Source organism: Bos mutus, chromosome X (assembly GCF_027580195.1).
Source record: "Bos mutus isolate GX-2022 chromosome X, NWIPB_WYAK_1.1, whole genome shotgun sequence".
NCBI lineage: Eukaryota > Metazoa > Chordata > Mammalia > Artiodactyla > Bovidae > Bos > Bos mutus.
In genome coordinates, this window is record NC_091646.1 from 110,920,876 (window position 1) to 110,939,907 (window position 19,032).

A 19,032-nucleotide genomic window follows, 5' to 3' on the forward strand; every position below is an offset into this window, starting at 1 on the left:
CATCTCCACCCACTTCCCCAAGTCTCCCTTGAGCCTTCCCAGGGAAAGAACCTCATAGGCATCGTTTCCATCAAAGCAAGAAGATGAGGAGGAGGATGTCATCTTTTCACCCAAAGGCAACACATGGAGCAAATGAAAGCACCAGGAAAGAGAGAGCTGAGTTCCAGCTTTATGCCATGCCATTTTTAGACAGGAATGAACTGTCTGAGAGGGTCAAGATGATATGGACAAATGGGATTCCTAGACACCACAATGACCAAATCTCACTTTAGCAATAGATTTTACTAAATATTTAAAAGTTAATCATATTCTTCACAGAGGTAAATAGTTAATGTTCATACGACCCAGTAATTCTACTTTTAGAACTGAACCCCTGTTCAATTGCTGATAACAGTGCCCCAAAGAACTGAAAGCATGTACTCAAATACTTGTACACTGGTTCATAGCAGCACAATTCCAATTGCCAAAAAGTGGGAACGGTCCAAATGTCCCTCAGTGGATGAATGGATAAATAAAATGTGGTCTAGCCATATGGTGGAATATTATTTAGCCATAAAAAGGAATGAAGCACTGATGCATGCTGCCACATGGAAGGCCCTTGAAAACCTGCTAAGAAGCCAGATACAGAAGACCATGTATTATATGATTCCATTTATATGAACCATCCAGAAGAGACAACTCCATGGAAAGAGAAAGGAGATTAGAGGTTGCCAAGGAATTGGGGAGGGAGGAAAAGGGTGTGGTGACTTAACAGGTCCAAGGTTTCCTTTTAGGGTGATGAAAATGTTTGGGAACTAATTAGAGGCAGTGATTGCATCAGGCTGCGAATGTGCTAAATGCCACTGAATTGTTCACTTTTAAATGGTTAATGTTATGTGAATTGTAACTCAATTTTTAAAATGAAAAAAAAAGAAGAAAAGTGAATCTAGTCCCATTTCCTCACTCCCCAGCCTCTGGTTCTGAGGAAATGGGAGGGGAGTCAGGGTGGAGTAAGCTTCAGGGGTTCTTAACTCTTTTTGTGCCAGGGCGAACTAAGGAAACCTCTAGACTCTCAGAATTATATAAATGCAGAAAACAAAAAAGCTGGGACCACGAATGAAAGCAGTTCCATTTCCATACAGTTACCGCAAGGGTTGTAAGCATTGTGATGTAGTGATATACATGCTTCTTTCTGCATTAAATAACACAATTTAGGAGGCGGTCACACACCCAGCATAATTCAAACTGGAGATGAGTGTGTAGTGTCCACAATCTGCGAAATGTGGACACGTATAAAAATACCTGTGATTTCTGTTATTGCCACAATCTCAGGAACTGCTGATAACAGGGGTTCCTTGCTGTTACGGACAGAATGTTTGAACGAAGGCAGGTGTCTATAAGCCAGGAAGTGAGCTCTCACCAGACACTGAATTTGCCAGCACCTTGACTGTGGACTCCCCAGCCTCCCAAACTGTGAGAAATAAATGCCTTTTGTTGGACTTCCCTGGTGGTCTGGGGGCTAACATTCCATGCTTCCAGTACAAGAGGCCTGAGTTCAATCCTTGGTCAGGGAACTAGATCCCACATACCTCAACTAAGACCCGCAACAGCCAAATAAATAAACATTAAAAAAAAATGTCTGTTGTTGAAGCTAAGAGATGTGCCTCCACCTACCCTTGAAGGAAATGCTAACACTCGGTTAGAGGTTGATGCAAATAAAGATGTGATTTTTGTCTAAGTTCATGGATTCTCTCCAGAGATCACTTGAATGTCTGTGGACCCGAGTCTATCTAAAAGAGATGTCTCTTGAATTAGAGAAAGTCCCCAGCAGGGTTTCTGAGACAGAAAGGAAGAGATGGTTACCAATACATCTGGGCTTCCCTGGTGGCTCAGACGGTTAAGAATCCGCTTACAATGCAGGAGACCCGGCTTCCATTCCTGAGTCCAGAAGATCCTCTGGAGAAGGGCATGGCTACCCACTCTGGTATTCTTGCCTGGAGAATACCATGGACTGAGGATCCTGGCGGGCTACAGTCCATGGAGTCACAAAGAGTCAGACATGACTGAAGAGACTTAGCACGCACGCACACACATATCAGATAAACCACTGAAGAACTCTGCTGTGGAAATTTAATCTACTCCTTCCCCCTGCATGCTGTCTGCATGGCCTAAATTCCGCAGTCGAGAACAGATTACCTAAAAAGGTTTAGGCACTAGCTCAGGGGAACCAGCATATTGGACAACAGTTGGGAAAAAAATTAAACTAACACGACTGGCTAACAGCTTACAGGTGTCACCTTACATTCTGGGCTGCGGTAATTCTTATGTAATACAACTCACATTTATCTGATGTTTCTACACTTTTTCAATGCATTTTCTCATTTTGGCGTCATTTTATCCTTCAAGCACCCTTATGCAGATAAAGGAATGAGGTGCTGGAATCAATCTTTCCCAGAGGATGAAACTCAGCACAGAGAGTTTTTGTGACCTGCCCAAGGGTATTCAGCTGGTTAGCTGAGCCAAGACCACAAACTAACTCCTGACTTGAAACTGTAGGCCCCAGTCCTCTAGGCATGGTTTTAGGTGTCTAGAGCTCAGACAATGCATCCTTCAGGAGAAAGATTTGAGATCTAGGATGACAAGGAGCCAAATTCAGTCACTTGTGAAACACAGTCATCTATGGGCAGTATTATTAATATAACTAACTGTAGGATGGGGCTTCCCCTGTGGCTCAGCTGGTAAAGAATCCGCCTGTAATGTGGGAAACCTGGGTTCGATCCCTGGGTTGGGAAGATCCCCTGGAGAAGGGAAAGGCTACTCACTCCAGTATTCTGGCCTGGAGAATTCCACGGATTGTATAGTCCATGGGGAATTCCTCATTCATGAAAGTGGCTCACCCAACATACTTATACACATGCTCTCCCCCGACTCTTATTTTACTACTTACGGGCCTTGGCACAGAGAGTAAGCGTACATTTGGACTTCAGTCTCTTTTTCTGTCTACATCCAGACAGGGACATAATTTTAGTTTGGGCCAGGAGGAGGTATTTTAATGTCTGAGTTTTCTATTTTGTACTCTATGTCTATGTTTGCATAAATGCTTTACTTTTTTAGCTAAAATACTTGATCTGGTTTTGCATATGAAAGAATGTAGCTGGCCTTGGTCCCTGGTTCCCTGGAGGGAGCCTTGAAACTTTTGGCATTTCCCAAGTGTTTGGGGTGTCTTTATTATTCCTGATGGGCCCCTTGGACCAGTCCCACTTGTTTATGATAACAAGGTGACTTACAGAAAAGCTGCAAAAACACAATGAAGAAACAATGAAGAGTTCCTGTTTACTCATCATCCAGATTCACCAATTGGTAATATTTTGCTTTATCGTTCTTTCTCTAACGCTTTATCTGTCATCTATCTCCTAAACTCTTTGCAAATATGACACTTTTTAGCCCCAAATAATTGGTGTGCATTTACTAAGAGCAAGGCCCTTCTCCAGCATAGCCACTGGACAATTATCAGTACTAGGAAATTTCACATTGTTCCAACACTGTTATCTTAGCTACAGACCCAATTCACTTTCTGCCAATTAGCCCGAGACGATCCTTATAACATTTTTTTTTCTGATCCAGATTTCAATCCAGGAGCATGTATCACATTTAGTTGTGATGTCCCATTAGTGTATTTTAATTTAGAACTTCCTCAGTCTCTCTTGGTGTTCCATGACACGAATATTTTTGAAGACGACAAGCCAGTTGTTTTGTGGAATTTCCCTTGAATTAGGTTTGCCTGATGTTTCCTCGTGATTAGATTGGGGCTTTGCCTTTTTGGCAGGAATACTACACAAGGGATGCTGTGGCCTTTTCAGTGTCTCCCATCAGGAGGCACGTGGTGCTGGTTTGTTCCATTGTTGGGGATGTTAATGTTGATCACTTGACTAAGGTGTTCTCTGCCAGATTCCTCCATGGAGAAGCCATTATGCTATGAGACGTGCTTTTGATTGTATCTCTGTTCCTTACGTGGTGTGGCTCTTTTAGCAGTCCTCAAAAAGAACTCTTAGCCCAGTAATACCACAGACTTGGTGGATTACAAACAACAGAAATTTACGTCCTACATTTCTGCAGGCTGGATGTTGAGATCAGAGTGCCAGCATCATTGGGTGAAGGCCCTCTTCAGGGCCACAGAGTTCTCATTGTAGCCTTAAGTGGCAAAAAGGCTAGGGAGCTCTGTGTGTGTGTGTGGGGGGTCCTCTGTTATAAGGGCACTAATAACATTCATGAAGGCCTCACCTCTTGATACCATCACATTGAGGGATAGTATTTCAACACAAGAATTTTGGAGAGGACACGTTCAGACCATACCAATCACTCATGGTGGGATTAATTGTAACCTCCAAGAAGGTGAATTACTCTCCCCACCATGCAAAAACCCAGCTGAGATTCTATACGACATTGAAGGATCTGGAGAAACCATGTTCACACCATCCCCGCTTACAGGTAACTTGGCTGTCACTTGAGCAGTACCGCAGTATTCAAAATGTATGCCATTTCCAAAGGAAAATATTTAAAAAGATAAAACATGGCAAATATATTTTCATGAAGTAGACTCATTAAGGTCTTTTCTTATTAGATGCTAGGGTATGGGGTAATGGGGGCTGCTTGTTGAACCTCATAGGATATAATTTGATCTCAAAAGGCAGACCAGAAAGTTGAAGGACTCCCTTCCATCAGTGCCCTATGCAGTGTTTAGAGTCTCAGAGGGTCTTCGACTAGCCTGGCATTGAATAGGTGTTTGAGAATCATTTGTTAGTTGAGGGGAGCCTGCTGTCCACCTGCCGTGCTGGGGGACGTGGACTGAGCCTTTGGGGGGAATCGTGGCTGAGAGTAACAATACAAGGCTTATCCCCAGAGGACTGTCCCACGTGTTCCAGCATTCCCCTAACGACCTGGCTGGGTAGGCAGAGCAAACACCCAAAACATCCATCTTACAATGGAAGAAACTGAGGCCCAGAGATGTAACATGCCCAAGGATGCTTGGTGAGGGAAACCAACCATTTAATGTGACAGTTTCAGTTTTCTTTTTCAGCATCTGATTTGCATTTTCCTCCCTCAAACAGGGGCAGCAAGTAAGGAGAAGGTGAGGCCTCAGATACTGCAAAAGTTGTTTTGACTAGGTCAATTGACATCAGTTTTGTGTTTTGGGGTGCATTTTGTTATCTGTTTTGCTTTGATGGGAACACACTAACATTTGTAGTTCTAAATACTCTCTGTTGGATCCTCTTAATAACCCCAAGAACTTGGTCTTAGGATGCTCATTTCACAGATGGAAAAACTGAAGCTGTGGAGTTTGGCAAATGGCTCATCTGGTTCCACAGTCTGGTCTTGAAGCCCCTTTCACTGAGCCAGAATTGATGTGAGGAGATCCCTGCCCCCTGCATAGGAAGCTTTCAGATGCAAATCAAATAAGGAACCCTCGTGTGTCCCTTTCAGACTGGCAAAGTGAGAAGGTGGGGTAAACCTCCAGACCTGAGGTTGGTCAGAATGCAAGGGAAGGAGAGTGGGAAGCAGTTCTCCCAGGCCCTGGTGGGAAGTATAAATTCAACTTTTCAGAGGTACCAATGGCTTTCCCAGCATTTCTAATGTGATCTAGTGATTCCACTGTTAAAATTATTTTCAATGGCTGTATTTGGACACACACACAGAGAGATATCTACATCCATATACATATATATTAATAACCTTTTCCCCATAGCACTGTTACTAAGAGGAAAACCTACAATCAACCTAAGTGTATATTAATTAGATCACTTAAATACAGGATAGAATACCCAAACAATGGAAAATGACACGGCTGTTAGAAAAAGATTGGGGCAGGTTTATTCACAATGCCCTGAAAGAATGTCCAAAATATACTTACATGAATAAAAGAGAACCTCAGAAATAGTGTACGATCTCCTCCGTGCAATAAAAAAGTGAGATGTATTGAGACAATTGCCAAAAGGGAGTTTTAAGAACCATGAATAGAGGTTACCTCTGGGGGAGGAAAATGGACAATCCTCTATTATTTACATTTTTCCCAGAAGCATGTACTATACCTTTCTATTTTAAAATATTTTAAATCATTTTATGTTTTCCTTTCATCTTTTATAGATTTTAAAAATATTCTTTATGGGGATGGTGGGGGACACTATGTATTACTGTGTGTTGGGGCAGGGGGTATATGGGAAATCTCCATGCCTTTCACCCAGTTTCACTGTGAACCTAAAACTGCTCTCAAAAATAAAGCCTACTGAAAAATATAAAGAGCTATATATATTATTTGTACCCTTTCCTGCCCCCCAAAACTTCATAAAACCAACACAAATGGGAGCTGAGTATGCATTTGAAAAAAATCAAATGTGACCTTGGACTTGGGGTTTCTTTAGTAAGAAAACACCTTTGAAAGGAAGTGAAACAGGCCTTCAGGAAGGTGTAGGGGCACTTCCTGCTTAGCTGCACTTGAAGGAACTTGAGTTCTTAAAGGGGCAGGAGGACAGTCTTCTCCAAACCATGGCTCTTACAATCCAAAATCAAACTGGCTGTAAACAGGTCCCCAGCGGACTTCCATTCTAGAAGGCAACTCAAGTACAGTTGAGTTATCCAGCCCTGCACAGGTGCAGTTCAGAGCCATCCTTCTGGAGAGCAGTTCTGTATTGGAGGTTCCCTTGTAAGGTGTGAGCACCACATTTCAGTTCGGTGGACTGAACTATATTTTCAGGACATTCCGCCCCTGGATTCATGTAATGGTGTATGTGCGTGTCTGTTATCCACGTGTTGGGTTTCTCTAAGTGGAGGCCCCAGGGGCCAGGCTGGCCCACGATAAAAGCTTATGCGGGTGCAGAGGCTTCGTGTTTAGCTGCTGCTATTATTTTTACATCTTCTCACTCATTCCTGCCCTCCTGACAGCCAAGCAAGTGTGTGACAGGGCAGCCAGCATCCCACTTAGAAGGGAAGGAACAGGACAGATGCCCAGCGACTTGCCCAAGGTCTCTGGGTGTGTAGCGAGCCCACAAGCAGATCCCAAGCCTAGCAAGTTGGCCTCCAGCCCAGTGCCCCCGCAGGGGAGGAGCCGTGGTTTCCTGGGGTTTCATCATTCGTCAGTCCGTTTATGTGCAAGTAACTTTCCACTGACTTCTCCTGTGCCTGCCCCGAGGGTTAAATGCCAATGAAGCGTGGCTGTGGGAGTTCTAACCAGGGCGGGGTCCACGTGGGTAGTGGATGAGGGGACAGCCTGGGAAAACAGGTGAGGCTGGTGCAGGCAGCATCGAACCTTCCTTCTCTGCCTCTCATCCATGCCCACGATCCCCAGTGACTCCCACTTGGCGGCCTTGTGGGCTTCAGGGCCTGGGAGACGAAAAAGGGTGGCACAGAGGAGGAGGTAGGGGGTGGGAGACAGAACGGAGCATCTTCACAGCTCGTTCCTTCTGACATCAGCCAACTGTGGTTTTCCCGGCAGTATGTTCACCTCCAGGGAAGCCCAGCAGAGAAGCTGCCCGCACCTGCCCTACAGTCGCCATGATCACTGCCGATACTGACAGGATTCTGACGCCCTGGTGAAGACCGTGTCCTGTGTAGCCTTAAAGGAAACCCATCTTCTCCTTTTCCCCACTGTTTCCCACCACACCCCAGCATGGATGCTCCATTTAGCGGGTTAAAAAAGCAGGGTGTTCCAAGACTAGACTTTCAGATAAATAACAGATAGCTTTTGGAGTCTGTTATCTCATGCAGTCTTCCAGACATTTAAATTTAAAGGTGATTCCTCGTGTATCTGAAAGTCCAGTTTAATGGGGCATCAGAGAGTTGATCTGGCAATCGTACCCTGAGAAGGGACACTTAGACCTGTCCACAGAGCTGTCTGTCCACCCAGATCCACCCAAACACAGGCAGGCAGGCAGGCAGGCAGGCAGGCAGACACACACACACACACACACACACACACACACACACACAAAGAGCCCTTAGTCAGTCTCAGGCCTCTCAGTTCTCCCCCAGGGCCTCCTGCCAGCCCTGCCCCACCGGGTCCTCTGAAAGAGGAGGGAGGGGGAGGGGAAGGAGAGGAGGGGGAAAGAGAACTCTGGCATCAGGGGCAGCAGCCCAGAGGAGGCTGCAGACAGCCCAGCAGATGGGAGCCACCAACAGCACAAACAGGCCTGCGAGGCTTGGAGCTGGTCCACCAATCACGCCCACGATCAGATCCACAGCTCCTGTGTGTCAAGACAAATGAGCCAAAAGACTTCCCTGCACTGCCTAAGGCCCTGTGGGATATGTGCATTGAGCCGAGGCTCCTCCTCCCACAGAGGCTGGCCCCAGTCCTGGCTTCTGGTGGCCACACAAAGGCAGGATTGAGAACGGGCAGCCAGGGAGAGCCAGCTCCTGGGGACACAGAAAGTTTCTGTCCTCACCCCTCAGCACCTTCCAGCTCTCGTGGGGCAGAGAACGGCTTGGAGAGGCCACCATGCGCCAGGCAGCGTGCTCACACGACCGCAGCGTGCCTGCCCTTGCAGACTTCTCTTCCTAATCAACTCGATGGACAGTGAATTTACATCAAATAAAGCACATTCATTTTAGGTTTCCATCCGTGGATGTGGATGACCACGTGCGCCAGTGTCTCCATCATCCCAGGTGCTGGAGATACAAAATATTTCTGTGGCCCTAGAAAGTTCCTTGCCTCTCAGCCATTTGAGAGACTTGGCTTTAAATGGCGCCCTCCTGGGTGAAGCTTTGACTTCCTGAAGCAGAAGGCAGTTTCCCCACACCCCCTGCCTCGGGAAAATCTTCCATTGTTACGATTGCTCCCCTTGTTGCCATCTGTCTGCTTGCTCCCTGTCAGGCCTGTTTCCTTGGGGCGGGCCTAGGTTTTATTTCTGTTTGTATCTCTAGGACACAGACACCTATCAGCCCTGAGGGAATAAGGTTTGCTGAATGCTTCTGGGGCAGAGTTGAACCCTGAAAGTAGGAAGATGATGAATCCAGAGAGTTTTTCTTCCAAGGCAGGTAAAGATCAGGTCGTCTTCCCCTCTCCCCTGTGGCCTGGCTCAACACAGATTTCTGATCTTTTATCGGTCTCTGTTTATCAGGAGCCTGTATCAGTAAACAAAAGAAGTTTCGAGCATCAAGCCCTAAGCCCCTGCACCGGCCCCAAGCTGTGCAACTGAGGGAATTCAGGCTTGAGACAAGCAGGATACTGGCCCTGAGGTGCACATCAAAGGAATGATTTCAGTGAGCCCAGACTCTTTTATCTTCTCATACTTAGGAAAGCACCAAATTCATTAACTAGAGATGTCTGGTTTTCTTTATCAGTAATCTTTTGACGTGCTGACGACGGCATTTTTGCATAAACTCCTATATTTCCTGGCTCCTCCCTTACCTCTTGAGAGCACTTCTGCAGAGTGATGTGAGAGGCTGTGATCTGGGCCTAAGTCCTCAGTTTGCCCGCCGAATAAAACCTAATTCTCAACTTTTAGGTTGTGCTTTCCCTCTCTTTTTTTTTTTTTTCAGTCAACAACCCCATGTGGGAGGACCAGCCCATGAGTCCTTCTTTCCAGGACAAGCAAAAGGCTTAATCCACCCTTGTGACCATAGTGTCAGCTGATGGTACCTTCATTCCCAGTGACAACAGAGAAGTAATAATAAAGATGATATAACTTATATAGATGCTTCTGATCTTCAGTGTCATTCAGGATCATTGTAGAAAGTCTGAAGAATATGATAACTGACATATATGGGCTGCTTATCAAGCATGCCAGGGACCAATTCAAGCAATGCTCATTTCATCTTTAGAACAAGGTAATGTGGTAGGCATGAGGTAAGAACTAGCATTGTTAACCGCACCCCCCCCCACCAACACACACACCCTTTATAGAAAGGAGCCACCTAACTTGTCCAAATCCCATGGCTAAAAAGTGGGAGCTGGGATCTCAATCCAGGCATTCAGGCTTGAGGTGGGCCACTACCCAGGCCCCTCCCAAGTGTAAGAGAAGACTCTGCGAGAGATTTGGAAGAACACTCCTTTTTTTTTTTTCTTTTTCTGATTTTGTTTTAACTGCATAGTTTCTTTCCTCTGAAATTGACAATTATTGTCATATGATATAATTACATACAAGGAACACAATCAAAGAACTGATAATACCTCTGGAAACTGGAATATTCAGGGGGAAAAATCCAAATTGAGAAATAAGTGAATGTAGAGCCAGTGACAGCTGTTCTTTTCGGGAAGTGAAATCAATTTTTATCTCCTCAAAGAATTTCTTCTTCCTGAAGAAATGTATCCTGTTCACTGCGGGCTCAAAGGCTAAGTGTGTGTAGGTGATGATACCCCAAGACAGGCCTGAGGTCCCCAAAATGAAAGGCCAGGTCATCAGGCCTCAGCAGCTTTTCCTCCCCGCCCCCCCCATATGCAGATGGTAACCCAAACTCATCATTTTGACTTGCCTGGGCTTGGGAAGATCCCCTGGAGGAGTGCATGGCAAACCATTCCAGTATTCTTCCTGGGAAATCCCATGGACAGAGGAGCCGGGCGGGCTACAACCTATAGGGTCACAAAGAATCGGACACAACTGAAACGACTTTGCACGTGCACACACACACACACACACACACACACAAGTTGTCCATTTCTCCCCATTTCCCTGCCTCTGCTCCCAGAGCCCCTCATCATTGTGCTCCTAGGGTGTCATCAGAACAGCTTCCTCCAGGTCGTGCTCGTGCCCAGGCCTGCCCTGTTCCACACAGCCCCTCAGGAGAGTTCTCTGACCTGTGTCTACATCACCTCCTGTGTCTAAACCTTCCAGTATGTTTCGAACGTATGCTATTTACCAGCATGCTTCTGCTTCCTGCAAGTCCCCAGACCGGCAGTCACAAGGGTACCTCATCCCTCATGCATATTCCTCTCCATTGCCTCCACTTCCAGACCACTGCATACACCATTCCTGCTGCTAAGAATGCACGAGTCTGGGGGGTGGGGTGGGTTGGGGGCGGGGGAGGAAGGCTCAAGAGGGAGGGGACATAGATAGGATTCTGATGGATTCCCCTTGATGTGCAGCAGAGAGCACCACAGCATTGGAAAGCAATTAGCCTGGAAAAAAAAAAAAAGCATGCTTACTTCCAACCTGTAATTGTCCTGACTCTGACACTGACAAGCCATGTAACTATAAAATAAAAATAACTGTGAAGGGCATAGAACAGGGTGGGCAACACTGGGAGTGAGCAATAAATGAGACACATCTTTTCTCTCCGTCTCACACAGGAGGAAACACAGCCTCAGTGAGTTCATCAGTGGCCCATGGATGTCACGTGACAGAAAGTGACGCAATTCACTTTCACTTCTCTGTGAATGTGAACTTTCCTACGTAGCCCTGACTTTTCTCAGCACGTGATCACATCTGCTCTCAGTGCATTAACTGTGTGACAGTAGCTAAGACCTGTTCATACCTCTTTTACTCCTTTTTATAAAGCCTTGAAAGTAAGCCAAACACAGAGCTGGCATTTCTCACATTTGATAAATGAGGGCAGAGTAAATAAGTGACTAGCCTAAAGGCTCAAATCCAATTATCAGCTTTGCTGAGACAAAGATGGCGACATCAGAGTCTGGGGCTCCTATAACTCATTCATCACGATGTCTGGAACCAGAACCTTCCTTCCTCTCTGCAGATTGCCCAACAGGACACACACTGGTCTGGGGGACAGGCTACTTCTGGGGCCGATGGGTAGGTAGTCTTGATCTTTCCTGCAGCTCCCAGACTGCACTGAGGGAAGTGGGGGATGGGAGGAAGGCAGCTCCAGACACTACCAAGAGATGCTTTTAACTGTCGTGAAGCTGTGACAGCCCAGCCCTATGATTCTTGGTGATGATGAGGTGCAGTAATATTGCTAATATCAGAGTCTAGCATTCATTCACACATTAATTCATTCTGAATCGAGTTACTATGCTCTGGTCTTGGGGGAAAGTAGCACACTGGCAGAAAGTGATGCAGAAGTGAGGAGCAAACTATCTTGCTGTCAGGGATTAGGGAGAAGACGGACAGGGAGGCCAAGAATTATAACCATACAGTAAACCAGAGGGCCCCAAGCTCACGGACCAGTACCACCTGTCAGATGAGCTGCAGCATTGGATTAGAAGCAAAGCACGATAAACCTAATGCGCCTGAATCATCCGGAAACCATCCCGCCCCCTCTCCAGTCAGAAAACTGTCTTCCACGAAACCAGTCCCTGGTGCCAAAAAGGTTACGGACCTACATAAACGCTAAAAGCCAGGTATTACGGGAAACTCAGGGGTAAAAGCAAAGGTATAGAAAGAGTGAGAGGGGAAAAAAAACAAAAGCCTCTCCCAGACTGTGGAAGCCAGTCCACTGTATTCCCTTCCGATGGCTGCTGTAACAAATGACATGACTTCGGTGGCTTAAACACCACAAATGTATTCTTACGGCTCTGGACATCAGAAGTGCCTCATAGGTCTCACGGGGCCACAGTCAAGGTGCTGGAGGGCTGTGTTTCTGTCTGAAGACGCTAGAGAAGAATCTGCTTTCTTACCTCTTGCAGCTTCTACAAGCCATCTGCACTCTTTGGCTTGCAGCTCCTTCCTCCATCTGCAAAAACAGGAAGGTAGGGACTTCCCTGGTGGCCCAGGGGTTGAGAATCCACTGGCCAATGCAGACGCCACCGGTTCCATCCCTGGTCTGGGAAGCTCCCACACACCGTGGGGGGCAACTAACCCGGAACTAAGTCCCGGCGCCCACGTGCCGCAACTCCTGAAGCCCGGGAGCCTAGAGCCAGTGCTCAGCAACAAGAGAAGCCAATGAATTAGAAGCCTGTACACCTGTGACAAAGAACAGCGTTTCTGAGCCCCCTCCCCACGCCCCCCAATCGCTGCAACTAGAGAAAAGCCTGCGCAGCAACGAAGACCCAGCACAACCAAAAATAAATACGGTAATTAAAACGAAAAAAAAAGGCAAAAAACTCCAGCAACGCAGCCTCTCTTTGGCCCTTTTCCTTTAGCTACATTCCCTCTGCTTCTCCCTCCGTCTTCGACTTGTAAGGACGCTTGTGATTACATTGGCTTCATCTGGGTAATTCAGGAGTCCCTATTTTCAGGTCAGCTGACTAGCAACCTTCATTCCAGCTGCAACGTCAATTCCCTTCTGGCACATGACCTTCACAGTCACAGGCTCCAGGCAGTGGGCTGTGAACAGCCTTGCGGGCCATTATTCTGCCTGCTGCACCCATTTCATAGATTACAGTGTGGCCTTAAGCAGTTTGTTCTAGACTCTCCCAGCCTATAAATAACATCTGTAAACAGTAGAAATCACACCCACCCTGCCCGTCTCACAATGTTGTCCTGAGAATTTAATGAGAGAGTGTATGTGAAAGTACCAGAAAAAATACTAAAGCCCTATGTTGCTATATGGGGTGGCTCAGTGGTAAAGAATTCACCTGTCAATGCAGGAGACACAGGAGACCTGGGTTTGATCCCTGGGTCGGGAAGATCCCCTGGAGGAGGACATGGGGACCCACTCCAGGACTCTTGCCTGGAGAATCCCTTGGCAGAGGATCCTGGCGGGCTGCAGTCCATGGGGTTGCACAGAGTGACTGAGAGCATGGCAGCATATGTGTTTGTATGGTCAGGGATGGGGTGGTGGGATGACAAGGACATACCCTCTTGTGAGTATCTGTGACATTCTAGGAAGGCACCACAAGATGGTTTCTCCTAGGTGGTACACATCTCTTCCCAATTCCACATTCAGTGACGTCCCACTGGTATCTGGAAATCAGCCATGGTGGGAGCATTTACATCATGGAAATAGGCAAACACTACCAATCAGGGTGCTTCCCATGCCCCTCCCGGCCCCCACTCGTGTTTAAATATTCCCAGCACATCACAGCTTTATCCCATTTCTTTAAGAGAAACCATCTAACATGATTATCATTACCTTGGAGGAGGGATCCCTTCTGGCCCCAGGGACCAGTTTCACGCAAGACAGTTTTTCCACAGACCGAGGTAGAAGGATGCTTTGGGGATGATTCAAGCGCATAACATTTATTATGCACTGTATTTCTATTATTATTACATCAGCTCCTCCTCAGATAATCAGGCATTATATCCCAGAAGTTGGGGGCCCCTGCTTTAGAAGACAGAAGAGCAAGGTGAAGCCTGAAGCCAGTGATAAACCTGCATAAGATCACACTCCTGGTGAGAGGGAGGTGAGGCCAGCTTGTCACATACTCCAAGGATCTAGCCCGTCCAGCACACCCCGTGACCATGTTACAGCCCCCCAGTTCTGCAGTTAGACTAGAGGGCAGTTAGTCTAACTATCCAAAAGAGTCATGGGACCTTACCGCATGCTTAAAAATGTAACCATCAACATAAGGTGCTAGACGACCGTTTTTTTGGCTGTGAAAGTGATGTGTCCTGGGGCTCACCCAGATCACTGCCTCCAGTGGTGGCCCCATGTACTAATCTTTAAACAGACTTGACCTAAATTGTGCCTGGAGCCTTCAGCTCCAGAGTTTTGGCAACATATGGAAACGGTGACATCACCTGCCAACACAAAGGTTCAAAGAGATGTGGCACCAACAAGCTGCCAGGTCACTCAAAAGTCCAAGTGCCACATGGCTTCCTCTTAGACAACCTGGAAGTATTTGAAGGTCAGCCAATATGAATACAATCCCTTCATTCACAGATGGATAAAGTAAATAGCAGGCTGGTATTTGGGGGGAGCAGTTAATGGAGGCAATTGGAGAGAGAAAAAAACTGACTTTCATTTATGTTCCATTTAAATCAGGTTCCCATGTCTCTGACCCTGCACTAAGTGTTCCTTCCTAAGCTTGGGCTTCTATTTCAAACGAGCTCAAGGCATGAGGAATCTGGTTAGTGGATTTCATTAACACAGGAGCAAAGGTTCACATCTAACAGTGGTTCTGTCTTGGCAGAATACCAGGATCACCTGGGGATCTTTGAAAGCTCCAGCTGCCCATATTACATCCAGAGCAGTTCATCAGAAGCTCTGGGCTGGGACCCTGGAGCCATACGTGCCCATGGAGACCCTCAGCTGAGAGGCTCCCTGGTGCTGAGTTTATTTTTCTCACTCCCACTTTCCATTCAATTTCTGGGGTTTCCTGTTGTTCATAAAGTGTCTGTTTGAGAAAAGCTTAGTATCCAGTTACAGCTGGAGGCCCTGGCTGGGCAGGAGGTGAAAGGCCTCAGCACTTTCTAGATGTTTCAGGGAAGAAAGCGGCCCCACACCTAGAAAACCAGTTCTCCCAGCCTCATCTGACATCACCAGGAGCCAATGAAAAACTTGCACTTGAGTTGACTGGTTCCTGTCTAAACTGATTAAACCGAGAACTGACTGGACAAACCATGTAGGGTTATGCCCCCCTGACGCCCCCAACTGCTCTTTTTAGGAGAGCCTATTCTCTGATGTGCACTGATCCAGCCGTCTATCAGCTTGCTTAGTCTCAACACATTTGTTCTGAGGCTGTGGGTGGAGGAGGATTTGTTTCCCAGGCAGGTGAGAAGCCAGGTCTGAGTAAACAATAAGAATTCCACACCCCAAGATCCTTGTGAGAGAGAAGATTTTGGTAGATCGTGGCTGCCACCTGGTGGCAATAATTGGTAATTGACTCCCGTGGAAGCATCACACCCCTTGGTGGAGGTCAATCCTAGGGGCAGTCATCTCACCTCGTTGCTCCATATGTACCAGCAGTGCTGCAGGCAGAAAGAACTTTTCCTTAAACATATAAGATAGGGTAATGCAGATAGGGAGACACATGCATCAAAGCACATGAGCTTTGGATCATGTTCACTTGCAACTTAAATGAGCCTTCTTTTTGTAATTATTCATGTTCTATGATCAGAAAATCATGATTGTGTGTTCAGATTAGGGCCAAACATGATACTTCTGACCACTGGAAGCTGGGAAGGTGTGAAAAACCCATCCTGAGGAACTGGAGGAGCAGGGAGACCAGAAGAAGGCAAACTGTCACAGCTTGGGTGGTTCAGTCAGTAGGTGTTCGCTCAAACTATATCCTCTCAACATTGCTCAAACGAACATCATTAGGACACATTCATTTAAGATACTGCCAACAGGAAACAAACCATGGAAATCTCTGGAAAGGTTAATGTGTGCATTATTTATGTAATAAACATATTTATCAGATCACTTTCTAGAATTTCATTCTGCCTGTCTTAAACAACTGCTCTAAGATACCCCATGCTTAGCACTTGGGGGAATACAGGTGTGAGGCAGGGCTTCTCAACCTTGGCACTGCCAGTATTTTTCACAATTCTTTGTTGGGGGAGGGGTGTCCTCTACATCGTAGGATGTTTAGCAGCAAGCCTGATCTCTACTTACTACATGCCACCGCACCCTCTCCCATAGTTTATATGCTATACCTATCAAGGAAAAAACATAATAATTCCTAGAGTCCAAGTCTCTATCCGTTGGCTATAGATTATAAAAAGTTGCCCACTTTTGTCCTTAAACTGGGGAGGAAAAAAAAAAAGAGGTTTGTTCCACGTTTATACCACAGCATACTCACACCTGTATCCTCCTGAGTGCCAAGCACAGAGAATCTTAGAGCAGTCATTTAATAAATGTAGAGTGGAATTCTGGAAAATTCTGGCAAGTGAACTGATAAATGTTCTCCCTTTGCCTTCTTCTTCGTCTGTGCTGCACTTGCTCTGAACCACAGCCCCGCCTTCAAAGAAGGCGGCAAGTGATTTCTGTCCAGGCGCGGAGCCTCATGGACTCAGCACCACAGCATCCAAGATGGCTGGTGCTATCTAGGACCCAAAGGACAACTGGCATGCTTGCTGCTGTGAGTGGGGAAGGGGGAAACAGAGGGTTAAGGAGCTCCCCCATAGGTGCTGCGGTGTGACATATGACAGTGGGCCCTCCTGCCCATATCTATCTGAACTTTCATTCATGCATACATTCATTCACTCGCTTGAGAAGTATTTCCTGAGAATCTCTGTGTGTCAGGCAAGATAATAAATGTTGGGGACACAATGATGGACAGAAAGGAACCTTCTCTCATCTCTAGAGGCCACAGTCTAACCGAAGACCCATGTGTTAAAAGCACTCTATCCATTTCTCTGTTGTCTTCGGAATAAAACTTGTGATCAATGCTAAGATGATAGTCTAGGTGAGATTTGGAGGTTAGGGAACAGCCTCTCTAAGTGAACCTCTCCCTGTAGGATGAGCAGGAGTTAGGAAATTGAAGCCTGGAGGAGGAGGGACCTCAGGGCAGTAGCATGTGTGGAGGTACTGAGGCAAGAGGGTTCGGTGTGTTCTCAGCATGAACCAAAGGCTAGTTACGGGGATGCACAGAGAGGAGGCTGGAGGAGCAGGCCAATGGGAGATTACAGAGAGTCCTGTGTGCCTTGTTTAGGATTAAGATTTTAAATTTAATTCAGTAGTTGCACCTTTTACACAAATCACTGGCTGTTGGAACTGAACTGGAGGGATCAGAGTAGATACCAGCAAACCAATAAGAGATGCTCATAGCTTGGATAAGGCACGGTGATGATGGAGACAGAGACTGAGGATGGATCGGAGAGAAATTTAAGAGGTCAAGACTGCTAGATGGGGACTTCTCTGGTGGTCCAGTGGTTAAGACTCTGCTCCCAATGCAGGGGCCCTGAGTTCGATCCCTGCTCAGGGGACTAGATCCCACGTGCCATACGTAAGACCCGGCACAGCCAAGGGGAAAAAAAAAAACCTGCTAGACGAATGGTTGGGTATGGGAGTAAGATGGAGTAGTCGACAGTGAGCCTCAGGTGTCTGCCTTGGGGAACTGCCTCTGAGCTTCTCCTACAAATCCAGACATCGATCACTCTTGATTAGCTCTGAGTTTCTGGCATCATCATTACTGAGATAGAGTTATACTTAAAATAGGCCAGGTATAATGTCAAAGGAGAGGAAGACTGGGAAAACAGAGGGGTCTTCTTTTCTCTCCTAGAAATGCAACTCACTAGAAATGAAAAGGCTCAAAAAAATAAAGAGCTTCCCCATGGCAATATTCTGCTATCATAAGTGGGGTTTTGGTTTTTCTCTCTGTACCTCTCATCTCTTCGCACACTGAAGGGACATTTATAAAGACCATTTTCTCTTTGGGGTCATTGGCAGACGATGGCCCGTGATGGTTCAAAACCCAGTTATCCCTCACCTTGTTCCTCCAAGACTACACCGTGATTGCTGAGTGAGACATGGATTGACCAATTCTCCCATTCAAGGGCAGAAAGAGAACATGACTGCACGACCTTCTTTTGTGCTCACGGGAAATAATGACTTCAACATAAAATTTGGGAAGGACACAGTTCACCTCATAACAACAACTGTGGCTTTGCTTCTTTAGAAATTACTCAGAACTCTGTGAAAGTTGAAAATGCCCTTGTGAAAGGGAAAGTCATTTATGGTATCCATTATGGCTTTAAGTTCAAGGATAATGATAATTTCTAAAGAAGCAAAGCCACAGTTGTTGTTATGAGGTGAACTGTGTCCTTCCCAAATTTTATGTTGAAGTCATAACTCCCAGTACCTCAGAGTATGACCTCACTTGGAGGGACTTCCCTGGTGGTCCAATGGTTAAGACCCCACGTTCCCAATGCAGGGGGCTGGCGTTTGATCCTTGGTCAGGGAACCAGATCCCACATGCCACAACTAAGAGCGCAGTCAAATAAAATAAATAAGAAAAGTAAATATTAAAAAAAATAAAACACTACTTCCTTCCAAAAAAGGAAGACTATGACCTCATTTGGAAACAGAGCTGCTGCAGATGTTATCGGTTAAAACACAGCCATGTTGGAGGAGGGGTGGACCCTGACTCCAGTAGGACTAATGTCCTTATAAGAGCAGAGAGACAGGGAGGGAAGGTGGCCATGCAACAATGGAGGCAGAGACCAGAGTGGTGCAGCAACGGGCCAAGGAACTCTGAGGACTGCCAGCAACATCAGGAGCTAGAAAAGGCAAAGAAGGACCCTCGGCTACAAGTTTCAGAGGAACCATGGCCCCGTAGACACCCAG